The sequence below is a fragment of the Protopterus annectens genome, chromosome 10.part0 (genome assembly GCF_019279795.1).
Source record: "Protopterus annectens isolate FY-2018-M chromosome 10.part0, PAN1.0, whole genome shotgun sequence".
Lineage (NCBI taxonomy): Eukaryota > Metazoa > Chordata > Ceratodontiformes > Protopteridae > Protopterus > Protopterus annectens.
The window spans coordinates 1,421,712,813-1,421,726,973 of NC_056744.1; the positions used below are offsets into that span (position 1 = coordinate 1,421,712,813).

Below are 14,161 nucleotides of genomic sequence, written 5' to 3' on the forward strand. Positions count from 1 at the left end.
ATCCAGGCCAGTTATGCATATGGTGTGTGCAGCCTGCCTGTAACACATTGGACACACGGTCAAGTTAGTTAGCAGCGATAGGCCTTGGTCTCTCAGATGTGTGTCTGCCTGTTATGTGTCTGTTAATTTGTATATGAAGGTATGTCACACTACGTATTGTCCATATACACCCATTAAATCCCTCATTAGCGTACTGTACATATCTGGGGATGTTCTGCATGTAACATGTAACCTGGGACACACCTCACCCTAAATGCTGTGTGGTGTTTGCAATTTAAGCCACACACTTCAGTATCACTACATAGCTAGGTAGGGGTCTAGTCCCCATGTTGCCAAGAAACAGTGTGCGTGTATGTGGATGAGTCTACATCAGGTTGCGGGGTATACACACCCCAGTGGGTCACCTGTCCATGTGGCACAGGGAATAACCGTTTTAGTAACCTATGTTCAACTGTACCCCAGATATGTCACAGCCATGGTGTCACCACAGTGTCATAACCCGTTGTGGAATATGACTGCAGACCATCCTCGTGCTGACACATGTACACCTACTCCTTCACTCCTTACAACATGTTACACTGCAGTACTGTGGTACACTGTAGTACAGTCACCATGTGCATCAGAACCATATTAGCCTGTCCCTGCATTGATGGTATGGATGACAGGGATGTGGCACAGGTATCATATTATACACAGGGCATCCTTGTGCTGACACATGTACACCTAAAACACAAATGGATAACATTATACATACCACAATCAACCAGTGTTACTAACAGCTATAATGCATCATTGCTGGACTGCTACACTACCTGCCATATATGCATTGCACTTTACTCCTTACAACATGTTACACTGTAGTACTGTGGTACACTGTAGTACAGTCACCATGTGCATCAGAACCAAATTAGCCTGTCTTTGCATTGATGGTATGGATGACAGGGATGTGGCACAGGTATCATCATATGCACAGGGTGTGATGTTGGTTTGCCAGAGGCCGAGGGTGGGCCTTACATTTGACATCATGTGTGTGGGTGAGGGGTGTACTGTGGTGAGCTGGGCGTGGTGCTGTGGTGTGTGTAGAAATGGGGTTGCCCTAGGTGTGTTTGTGTAGTGTGTGGGTATGCATGCACACAGTTCTGCCATGTGGCTGTCCTACACAGGTGTTTATGGACAGCTGCAGACCATACCTAGCAGGGTGTGCAGTTCACAGCCTCTGACCACAGACATGTGGACTGTGCCTGCCAGGAGGTCCATGGGCACATCCAGGTACAGGCCACGATGTGATACTCTCACCTACTGATGATAAATGTCCGCTGGTACCAGGTCCCTCCTAGGACTGGTCAGGACCACGTGCTCATGGCCTGCTGTGGTGTGGTGTGGACAGCCCCCCCCTGCACTGCTGGGGCTGGTACTGGCAGTCCAGCTGTTGGTGTTGCTGGCCTATGTCCACACAGCCGTTGCTACACCCCACCACATGTTCAAGCATGGACACACCATGGCCTAAGAGGGCCATCATCTCACCATGCCTTCTGTCTATGAGCTCAGTATAAGCATGGATGGCACCAGACAGTTCACGGATGTTGTCACATACAGATATGAGAGCAGCCCTCTGCAGCCTCAGTCCCTGTCTGGTGTAACGTTCCATACGTGCCTGCACCACCATGACAGCCTGAAACATGCGCCTGCTGGTACCACCTATGTCGCCTCTGCCAGGGGCATGATTTTTAGTGGCCCTATCACGAGCACCCTGGGACACCTGCCTATGTGGTGTCCTGCTGGACTTCCGGCTATGCCTGCTCTGACCAGACACAGTAGGCATGGTTACCACTCTTTCCTCTGCACTGCCACCAAATGCCAGCTGTCCCTCCACTATGGCCGCTGGTGATGGGGTATGTATAGGCACTGTAACTGAGTGCGGGGTTGGGGTGGCTAAAAGGGGGATGTCAAATGATAGCTCAGTGTCTGCTCCTGACAACCCAACCTGTGCCTCAACAGTACTATCATCATTTTCGGTGTCTGTATGAACACCAACATCAGACTGCATGCAGGAGGGCCCCTGACCCACCTCGCCGCCTGTGGGGGAAAACAATAAATGCACTTTAAAACCTGTACAGCATTGCCTAACAGTACACATACACACATGCTCGCACACAAATGCACACATGCACGCCCACACACACACACACACACACACACACACACACACACACACACACACACACACACCTCCGTAATACCTACCTATCTGTGAATTTACAGCAGTCCCACGTATATGTCCATGTGTACCCCATCCTGCATCACACTTGTTAACATACACACATTGATACCAATCATTAACACAGCAGTCCTCTAAATGCCTACACAAGCGGTCACAAGACCTGTTACTACATTACCTGCCTGACCTGTGTATAGTGGTTTTAGATGGCTTCATGCTGTCATTTGGTGTTCACCCTGTGTATGCCCGGACATCATGAGCATGGCCCCAATATGTGTGGGCTACTATGTTCTATCCATAATATCACACACAGGTGTGTCATGTTTATGTAATGCTCAGTACATGCCAGATATGCAGCTCAACCAGCCTATCATGTGACAACTGTAATATTTGGATACACTACCTGGTGATGACTAGTACTTTCCCAATGAATCTGTAGTGCTGCATACATAGGTTGTAGGTGACCTCTCTGCTGAATGCGATATTAAGGGTGTACCTGGTGTCTGCCTTCCCTCTCGATGCCTGTTCCATGCTACAGACCATATTGTACTATCAGCTGTCCTGTGATTACACACATGACACGTATTCCTGGTGTGTAATGTGGCAGTCCATGCACATGTACTGCATGATCCCAGAGGGAGGTACTGCTGTATGAACAACCCACAATCACACATGTGCATACATGGCCAGCCACACAAACACACACACACACACACACACACACACACACACACACACACACACACACACACATGCACACAAGCATCCTACATGCATCAACCTCCCTCCACTTCACCAGGGTGACCCTACAGACTAACTATCCAGCTGGATGCACACACACACACACACACACACACACACACACACACACACACACACACACACATACAGGTGAGGTTGCACAATGATAGTACAAACAGTCCTCCTATTACCCCTCTGTCAACATGCATAACATATTGTACACAACAGCATGCAATGCAGCTATAGTCAATCCATGCTAGCAACAGTATACATGTGTGTGATGCATGTGCTGTGTCACTAGGTGAAGCCCCTTCACCTGGATACCACTGCACCCATGAACACGGTATTGCTGTGCACCTGTTCTGCACCCTACCATGTACTGTGCACCACACCCCACAGGTGTACAGCCCATTGTTGAATGTGTACTACTGTGTCGGTTATGTCAGCTTTAAAACTCACAGCCTCTATGTTTTCCAGCAACACATACCTGGGATGATATGTGGACAGATGTCATCTGTGAATGCCTGATGTCTGATTCACAGCTCTCAACATCAGCGGACCATGTATGACCAATCCAGTACTTTTACACTGACAACCATCAGAGCATATGGGGGGTGTACACACCCTTATTGATATGACATACCCATCCTTGATCTGCCATGGGACCACATAATTGCATATCTTAACAGTACATTTGAGGCCGCTATGTGACATATGTCCTTTACTTTCACATGCAGTGTCTACAGAATGTGGTAGGTGTGCAGATGCTGACCTTGATGCATACACACCGTATGGGCATATGTGTGCACACCGTTATCATGTTGGTTTGTCGCACCTCTTTTTGTGTGTATTACAGCAGTCACTACTCATGGCAGGAGTATACCAGCATGGGCCATCTGCATTTGCCAGTGTATGTTCAGTCTGTCCTACACATGTCCCACTATTCTGCAGGATTGCAAGGTCTACTCATGTGCACAACCCTTGTTCACACACTGCCATCACTATTGCTTTGGGGGTAGGGTTACGGCTGCCACAGGTCCTGAACCTGACTATGTGCAGATACAGCCATTCTTAGCATGATTAGGATCCCTGCTGCAGTGCACTGGTGTGTCATGCTGACATCCCTCCCCCCTCCTTTAGCCTTTTTGCAGATGCATGACAAGTAAGCCCTACACATGTGTCACTTTGCAGTGTCCCATACACTGAACACCACATGTTACAGCCTAGTTCCATCTGATAATGTGGACCACTGTAATGCCTTATGCCGTAGTGTATCTCTGCAGCAGTTGCCTTTGTCCTACAGTATATACACTGGTGTTGCACTGTATGTGGGTGTTGTTCCAAACATGTCCCTACTCTAGGCCATATCTCCCACCACTATGTTACTCCCTGTGGACACATTTCGCATTGACAGGCTGTTAGTTATCATGCAGGTGTCTGACATACCCTTCCAATACCCCATCATGGTCACCCCTGTGATGCAATGGCATTTCACAACAACAATACGTGCATATGTACAGCATGCATTCTGGATAGGTGTGTTAGATGTGTGCATGGAATATACCATTGCCATTACATGCCCAGTGTATTGGCAAGTATCTACATAAACCATACTCACCAGCTACAGGCTGCTGCCTTGGTGGTATCCCAGAGGGACCTACATAAGAGGGTGAGAGATGCAAAGTCAGTGGCCATAACTGTGGTAGTGCTACAGGGTGGGTGCAGTATTACAATACATCAACAGTACATTTCCACAATACTACCACATATGGACATCTGTTTATCACTACTATGTAGCAACAAAATATTTCTATGACATGTCAGATATGCATGATCTACATGTACCGATGCGGATGTATACACAACAGTGGTCTACGGATGTGTCCTGTGGCCTTACCTGCATGCTCCTCGGCTGGCGTGTGGGTAGCACCCACCTCCACAAAGGTGTCTGGAGGTTGGTGGCTGGCCAGACGGGCAGGTGCCACGAGGCTGGCCAGGAGCTTCTCCACACGTGTCGGGAGGGATGGATGGCATGCCCCCCCCCGTGGCAAGGTGAACCCCCCGGACTGCAACAGCACACCGACTGGCATTGTGAAGCAGGTCAGAACAATGATGCCGGACCTGCTCAAAGCTGTGGTTGTGCAGTCCGACATCATTGACTCTGTGGACTAGGTTGTTCCACATAGTGGTCCGCTCCTGCTGATCATGGGCAGCCCGGCCAAACAAGGTTGTATAGTGATGAATGAGTCCATCCAGCAGGATGTCATTTTCCACTGCTGTGTAGGCTGGCAGCCTTCCATGAAACATCGTGCCTGAAAGACATAAAGATGGACACAGGTGTGAGCAAGTCACGCAGCAAGGTTACCACAGTTCTTAATACACATCACTGACACCCCCTCACCATATCAGTGACAACAAACCATACACACAACTCAATAGGTATGGCTACAGCATACCTACCAGTGGGGCAGATATTGTACTGTACCACACTTTGTGCAATGTGTTTGTGCTATATTCCCTGTGTGGACACTATCATTGCTGGCCTGTTACAGACTATTCACCTGCATGCCATTGACAGGGCCACAATGGTTCCATATATGCCTGTGGTATGCTTGCTATGTGTGCGCTGTACATCTGACATACTGTGTTATTGCGGTTATCTGTGCATGCTGTTGGACATGTTCTGGGATTGTGTAGACTATTACTACCAACATATATTCTATAACAGTGACACAATAGCATGTATATGTACTATTGGCCAGCAGAACCACCTATCCAAACTTATCTGCCCATGTTACCCAGCCACAGCACATGTGTGTCACACCCTGGGGCCTCCTCATGTACTGGTCCAGTAGTACAGTCAGGTGGAACCAACCCAGGGGATACCCCCCCGGGGGGCACACACACATGTTCCTGACCCCTGAGGTCATGTCCAAGGTCTGTTCCATAACAGGCTCCACAGACACATGTGGGACATGCTACATCACTCTGAGGCACCCAGTCCACATTCACAGGGCCAACATGCTCCAACTGCTCAGATTTCAGGCCAGGTTCCTTCAGGATGTGGACTCATGTTGTGAGTAGCAGTACATGGTAGGCTTGTTCCCATCATGTTCATATTGGGGCCCATGGGGTGTCCACATCACAGACCACACACACCGTCCAGGGTGTTTACCCACCACATGGTTACATACCACCCCTGTAGGCTGACATCTATATCTACCAACCCTGGCCACCTCCACAACTATACCTGCCATACTTTCCCATATTCCCATTCCATACTTCACAGACAAGGTCAATGTGGTCCCAACAAGGGGTTCACATGTGACATACTCATCCATGTTTCACACACTGACAGTTGTAGATATCTGTGTGTATTGCTATGTGTGCTGTTTCCTCACACATAGCATGCAGCACTGTGGTAGTAATATAGCGGACATGTATTTACATACATACATGTTTGTGTGTGTGTGTGTGTGTGTGTGTGTGTGTGTGTGTGTGTGTGTGTGTGTGTGTGTGTATATATATATATATATATATATATATATATATATATATATATATATCTATGTATATATGTACACATATGCACACCTATATATGGGGTACATTCAGACATCAGGTACACAGTCTCACAACACCTTTCTGTACAGCTGCACTGTTCTGCCTTGCTACAACACAGACGGGTGTCACATATAGATACAGCCTGACATTAGGGGGGTATATGTAGGGCCAGACTGCAGGTAACCCTATTACACACCTATGGCATTCCTGCATGCTACAATACAGATTAACCTGAGTATCCTGCAAGGGGTGGTTTGTGGATCCCACGTGTCCATCATAATGGCATTACTTCCACCACCAGTAGTGGCCACGTAATATACATACTTCCCATTACACAGCACACACTATGATGGCTTACATCTTATCAGTCAGTGCTGCTCTGCACGGTTGACGGGTATGACACACTACCCACAGGGATAGACTCTCTTGTCCTTAGCAGTTGTTCAGCTGAACATCATTACAACAACACCTGAAGGCACATATAAATCATTCCACATCATCTATCCCATTATTATGGACCAAGTATTATGATCAGTTACATACATATATACCTCACATACCTGTTATGGGAATGCAGACACTACTGGATGGCTTTTTTTGTTTTGGTATGTGCCTTATACACACTCTCTCTCTCTCTCTCTCTCTCTCTCTCTCTCTCTCTCTCTCTGTCTCACTCTCAGTCTCTCTCCAGTAAATGGAATGAGCTGCTTTGCATAGATTGCTGCATGGAATTTGTAGGTGATGCACATGATCAGGTGATGGCCTGTGCACCAATCAGTGTCCTCCACTTGCTACCTGCATGCAGCATGCTGTGTAGTACTTCCAATTACTACTGTCATGGCGACCAACTACTATAAATCCCTACATCATGTGGGTGTGGTCCCTTTACCTTTCCTGTATGATGGACATCCTTCTTGTGTGTGTGCATCAGTGTTACAGACAACAGGTAGCATTACCTCTTACAGGAGAACCTGCACACTCAGGCCAGCTACATATTTGTAGGAGGTTCGAGAAATACAGACAGAGTGTGAGTAAAGTTGTTGTATGCATTCTATAGCAGTGGTGTTACAGGGCTTGTGTGTACATACTAGTTAAACTTGGAATGCAGTTTGTCTTCATCGCTCTCAACTGTGGGCCAATCCTCTTGATGGCAAGAGGTGTTCCTATTATGTTTTGTCTGTCCACCACACAGGTCTTGTGTCAGATATATCACTGGCAGTGTGTGTGTTGAGTGATATCAGTGTGTGGCTACATCCATTTCTGTTTCTAACTTCATATTCCTGACTAAGGGTATGTTACAGACTATCCTGTAACACCAGCAACTTGCTTAGTGTATGAAAACAGTTTTGCACATATAGGCTTGTGTTCCAGCCTCTGTCCTCCACCTACATACCAGGCTTTGCACATATGACATGCTGTCAGGGGTTGTTATGTAGTGGGCTGTGAGTATGTCATGCTGCCATTCCTGCCATCAGTCCACTGCTGTTGTGTCCCCCACACATACTGTGGGGTTGGGTTCATATATGTGTGGGCTTCATCTGCGCAATGCATGTGTGCCCTTATGCACTCCAGAGGCAAGTGAATGTAACAGTGGTATATGGCACTGTATTATTGAGTCGGGGGGGGGGTGCACCATAACCAACCTAGGCTGTTACGACATGTGCGGGGTATCGGGTAAGCTGCCTTAAGGTATCTGGATTACATTACCATACAATCCTCCTTGGGTAAATACAGGCCTACTGCCTCCTGCCATACAGACTGTTCTGTTTGTCAGTGTGGTTATGATGGTGTCAGTTATGCCTTGTTATGTAACAGATACATTCCATTGTGTCAGCTGAGGTCTTTACCCCCTAGGGATTGTGTACAGAGTGTAGATAGAGGCTGCTGGACTATACATCTGCATTACTTACTGTTGATTGTTTGGTATCCTGTAGCCCAGTCTGTCTTTACTATTGTACTACTTGAAGGCTTGGCCTGGACAGCAACATATGCAAACCTTTCCAGACTACTGTATTAGTTTAACTGTTTCACAGTTGCATTACTCTGTTTTTATGGATGTCAGTGTCTAAACAGCTATATGACATGGCATATACAACTGTAATAGTACACAAATGAAGTTTTCCCATGTATGCAAACCTGAGTGTGGTGTTATATCCTTTGACCTCTCTGTGGGTATATGTTGCAGACAACGATTGACATTTGTATGGGTGGCTCATACAGTGTCCAGTTGGTAAGGTGGTAACTGTTGGCATAGTGGCTGTTCCATATTTTGTGCACCTTCTACATATGTATCTTTCTATACATATCTCTGTGTGTGTATGTGTAGTTACATATATATATATATATATATATATATATATATATATATATATATATCTGCATCTGTATCTGCATATATGTGTCTGTGTATATGTAGCCTAAGGATGTTGATTGCTTCCACATTGTACATTCTCTATGGGAGACAGACTGTACCGCATGATATGTTACTGATGCCAGCCTGACATCATACAGGTGGGATGGAGTACTGTTAACATCTTGTGCCCATGTCGTGCCAGGTCCTGGTTATGGGATCTGCAACAGTTGGTAGTGTATTGCAGGGCAGACGTGTTTGGCTGTGGGGTGGGATACCTATTTGTGCAAGACGTATGTTGTTTGGGGCCTCAACCCCATTGACGGTGCATGTGGACATATATGATTTTGTTATGTTCCCATTTTTATCATCTGTATATACTATATATTTTATATATATATATATATATATATATATATATATATATATATATATATATATACATATCTACTTACACACACACACACACATATATATATATATATATATATATATATATATATATATATATATTGCTCTCTCTCTCTCTCTATATATATATATATATATATATATATATATATATATATATATATAGACATATAGATGTAGACATATATATCTATAGACGTATGCATATGTATGTATGTTTATATATATAGATATATATATATATATATATATATATGTGTGTGTGTGTGTATGTATATATATATATATATATATATATATATATATATATATATATATATATATATCTATTTAGATAATATATGTACACACACACATGCACGCATGCACGCACACACACGCACACACACGCGCGCACACACACACACACACACACACACACACACACACACACACACACGCAGACACACGCGCACACACACACACACACACACACACACACACACACACACACACACACACACACACACATCTACATGTTTAAATACATTTCCTGTACTGTTGACTGACTGTGCTGGATGATATCTTTGTGAAAACATCAGGGTTAGGTATATCTGACATGGCTTAGTGGTAAATCACTTTGACTATGGTGTGCAGGTTCCTGGGCTTGAGCCTTGCAGAGGCCGTTTATTTTGTTGCTGAGCAGAACAAGGGCCGTTGGATACAGAGTGATTAAGGCACTTTTAAGCGGTTGTAAGTGGATTTGCGCTGAGGTAAGCACTGCTAACTTCCAGTTACAGTTTCTTACACTGATTTATCTTCTCAATTGCTTAACCTGCATGGGAATTGCTTACCCCCATGCAAACAAGCTTAAACCCGCTTACTGCTGCTTAAAAATACTTACTCCAGCTTACCCCTGCGCTAATTTCTTTAAAGGAAAAGAAAAAAGGGTTGATAGGAAAGTGGTGAAATAGGAGCGCAAAGAGGGAAAGATAGTAGGGAAAATAGCTAGTGATGTGCAGGAGGGTGTTGGGAAGGTCCATAGATGCCCATTTCTTCTACAGCAACAGCTGTGCATATACACTGACGTTGGAGGTAGATTTGGACACTCAAACCCCTGAGGGAGTTGTGAGGACAACATTAATATGTTGTGATGCCAGTTAGACCAGATTACATGTGATCAGTGGACACGTATGTGAAATGGACAGCTATGTATGGGGCGATATTTTTTTTGGGAACAGATTGCCTTTTTTTTTTCAGGTGAGGGTGGGATGTTGGGAAGGGATAGTAGGTATATTTGGGGAAGTAGGTTGGGTAGGTTAAAAGACAAGACAAACAAGACGTATACAGGGGTGGTATATGACACATGTGGGGGGTAAACACCTTGATGGGGATGGGTGTTTAGAAATGCACCTTAAAATCCCCGAAGGTGGCTGTGCTGGGAACTGAGTCGGAAAAAGCCAGACTGACCCTCTAGTTGTGACACGCGGCCCTCGAGCTGGCATAGAAGATCTCCAAACTGATGATCGAGCTCTCTACGCACCACAACCTAGACCTGGTGATGGTTGACAGCTTCCTGTGGTGGTTCCACCCAAAGGTGGTGCAGGACCAACGGACGAGGAGGTCCTGAGTTGGGCCTCAGACATGCTGGTGCCCGGTGCCATGGCCAGCTGAGGTGGGACTGGTGAGTCTGCTGGGACCCGCATTCCCATATGTGCTATGGTGTTTATGGTGTATCAACATATGTAAGTTAGTAATAGTCAGCACATTCCAAGGTTGGGTATAATAGCATGCATAGATATTCCCATTAACACAGACACCAGATATGAAACAGTTGCATAGCAGACGGAACACATACATATATGGGACCACAGTGGTAATAACAGCATGCAGGTACATTGATGGCACCATGCCACCAATGTTGGAGTATTTCAACATAGCACATGCATGGAAACAGGTTTAAATAATCATCAACCAATAGGACATATGTCCCAACAGAACAGTGAATTCATTACATACCACTTGAGGTGGGTATTTAGTTTATTGTTGGGATATGGTGGTGGGGGGGGGATGTCAATTAACAGCAAGTATATTCCTGTAGTTCATATTACTTTCCTAGTCAATGCTGTTATCTGTACCTTACAAGAATTACTACACTACCCTATTGCCTTAGTTTGGACAGTGATATGGCTGTCATCATCTTTATACATGAACTGGTTTCACCTGCAGTATACACCTCTTACCTGGTATACCTGTGGAGGAAATGTTTGTTAACACTAACTAACTGTTTTTACACATACTTCCAGATTCCAGGTTGATGTTGTGCACATACCTGTCCTTCTCTTTCTGCACAGACTCTGGCTATGTTTTGACCACATGCTGGTGAACAGGGACATATCTAGACTATTGCCCTCTTCAACCTTTAGTGACTTACCACACTACAGGCTTTCCTACACAGTTATAGTATGTAGCACAGTGTGGGTGACAGCGATCAGTGATACCTTATTATTCAGAGCAACTGCAACACTCACAGTTCCATACAGTACCAGAGTAAACAGTACCAGTACAGTGTATCAAGCTTTGTATTTCTCGGCACAGTGTTCTTATCCGACGTACCTGTGGGAGCAATGTTTGTTAGCACTACCTGAATGTTGCCACACAAAGAACCAGATTACACATTAATATTATGCACATACATCTCACTCTGTTACTGTACACACTCTTCTTACAGCTTGACAACATGGGGGTGTAGCTAGGACATACTTGGCTTATTACTCTCATAACAGTTTTGGGAGATGCTAGAGTGACAGGTTTGTTCTCATAGATGTGTGACAATCAGTTGTATTCCCTGTTTGCTATCTAAACATCTGGGATCATCCCACTGACTTCCCAGGGGGTCTGGGTGACAGGCCGCAGATATGGGCCCATATACTGGATATTCTGGACATATCTGTACAGTTGTGGGGTATTATTCTATATGCAGACTACTATCACTGCCAGGATTTGAACCATGGTTGTGTGTGCTAAAAATACAACAGTTCACATCTCAGTTGTATGTGCTATTTGGATTTTGTTGTCTGCCTTTACACTGTTTTCTGTCTCTGTGTCTCTCAGTTGTACTAAATGACCTCTGGGGATTACACCAGTCATATACAGGCATTCCTACACATTCTATTTATGGTTCACAGTTTGGGTAACAGTGCTTAATACAACAGTACTATTACGTGATTGCAAATCTACTTTACCATATGATACCAGAGTATACACATGCAGTCCAGCAGTTAGACCTTTATTGTCAGGCTATTATGCTTTTATTTACATACAAACTATATGAGACTCTTCCTGCCATATTCTCCAGTGTATGCAGTACTTGCCTTAAACAATACAGGTTTTATACTGACAATTAATTTACTAATACTTTTAGATTTATTTCCTATGACAGTACATGCAAGAGTATTACTAACCTGCCTCACATAGCAACCTCTCCAGGTGACAGGCATAGGCTTCCTGGTTTGCAGCCCTCTCACTTGCAGCTGTGACAGACATAAGAGGAATATTTAGCCATACCTATCCATGATATACATGCGCTGGCAATTATTACACACATAGTGGAGTGATACTTAGACACAGCTGGGACAGCCCCTGTCGTTCCAACATCTTGGATCCACTGCTCCAAGAGGTCCCCCTTATGTCGCTTCAGGTTGGCATAGTGATGCCTGACCTGCTCCCCAGTTCAGGTCACGGGTGAGATGGTCCCAGGCTTCCGCCTTATATTGAGAACCCTGGTACTGGCCCTACAGCGGTCTTTGTTCATGGTCTTTGACAAGGAGTCCTGCCATGACTCTTGACTCCTGAATGCCGCAGCACTGTGCCCGGAAGTGCACACACTCTCCCCTTTCTGCCATGGTGCCTACAAGCTGAAGCTACAGCCAGTTATGAGATGTATTCCCACCTGTTGGGTTTAGTAGGGACAGTTTCCCACACTTTGCAGTGATTGGATGGTTTTGAAAAGGCTAAGCTTTGGGCAAACCTGCTTACCTAAGGTTGGCATGGTTTAAAGGGGTATACCACTGAGCACATTGAGTTAGTTGGCCTACACATTGCTTACACCTCCTAAGCTGGCCTGTGCAATGCTTAGCATTGCTTACAATAGACTTTGCATTATATTTTTTTAGCATTCATTTATTATTCATTACATCTTATATAGATGTCAGGTATCCATGATTTATGTGTACGTACACTGTGTGGAGTCCTTGTGTTGTATTGGGGACTTCAACACTCTATTACAATTACACCTCACATCTGGGCTTACTGCTGTATTCCAATTCCCATATTTATGTTATGGAGTGGGTTATAGAACATATGACTGTATACTGATTCATTTCACAGGTTCAGTTTTATTTTACTGTAGTGAGGATTTGTTTGGTGATACCTCATTCTTCTGTATTGCTGTGATGGCTTGGTGGTTAACTGCTGTGACTATAGTGTGTAGGGTCCTGGATTCAAGACCTGCAAAGCTGTTTATTTTCTTGCTGGGCAGAACAAGGACCATTGGATACAGAGTAATTAAGGCACTTTTGAGCAGTTGTAAGCAGGTTTGCGCAGGTTTGCGTTAGGGTAAGCAATGCTAACCTCCGGTTAACGATGCTTACAGGGAGGTAGCTTCAATATTGCTTAACCTGTGTGTGCATTGCTTACCCCATACAAATGGGCTTAAACTCACTTACTAGTGCTTAAATATGCTTTCTACTGCTTATTGGTGCTTACACTTGCTTACTAGTGCTTACTCCCACTTACAACTGCACTGATTTAGACAGTAATGTCCAATGGTTCTTGGGAAGGAGGGGGATTTGGAAGCTGTATGGGGTTATCATTCATTACACATTTTACCTTCTATT

At 44.9% G+C, this 14,161-nt stretch overlaps 1 protein-coding gene across 3 annotated transcripts in view; it reads left to right on the forward strand.

Moving 5' to 3' along the window:
* VAV3 (vav guanine nucleotide exchange factor 3) overlaps positions 1–14,161 on the forward strand; it is a 2,320,370-nt gene that overhangs the window by 1,043,980 nt on the left and 1,262,229 nt on the right. The window lies entirely within an intron of this gene.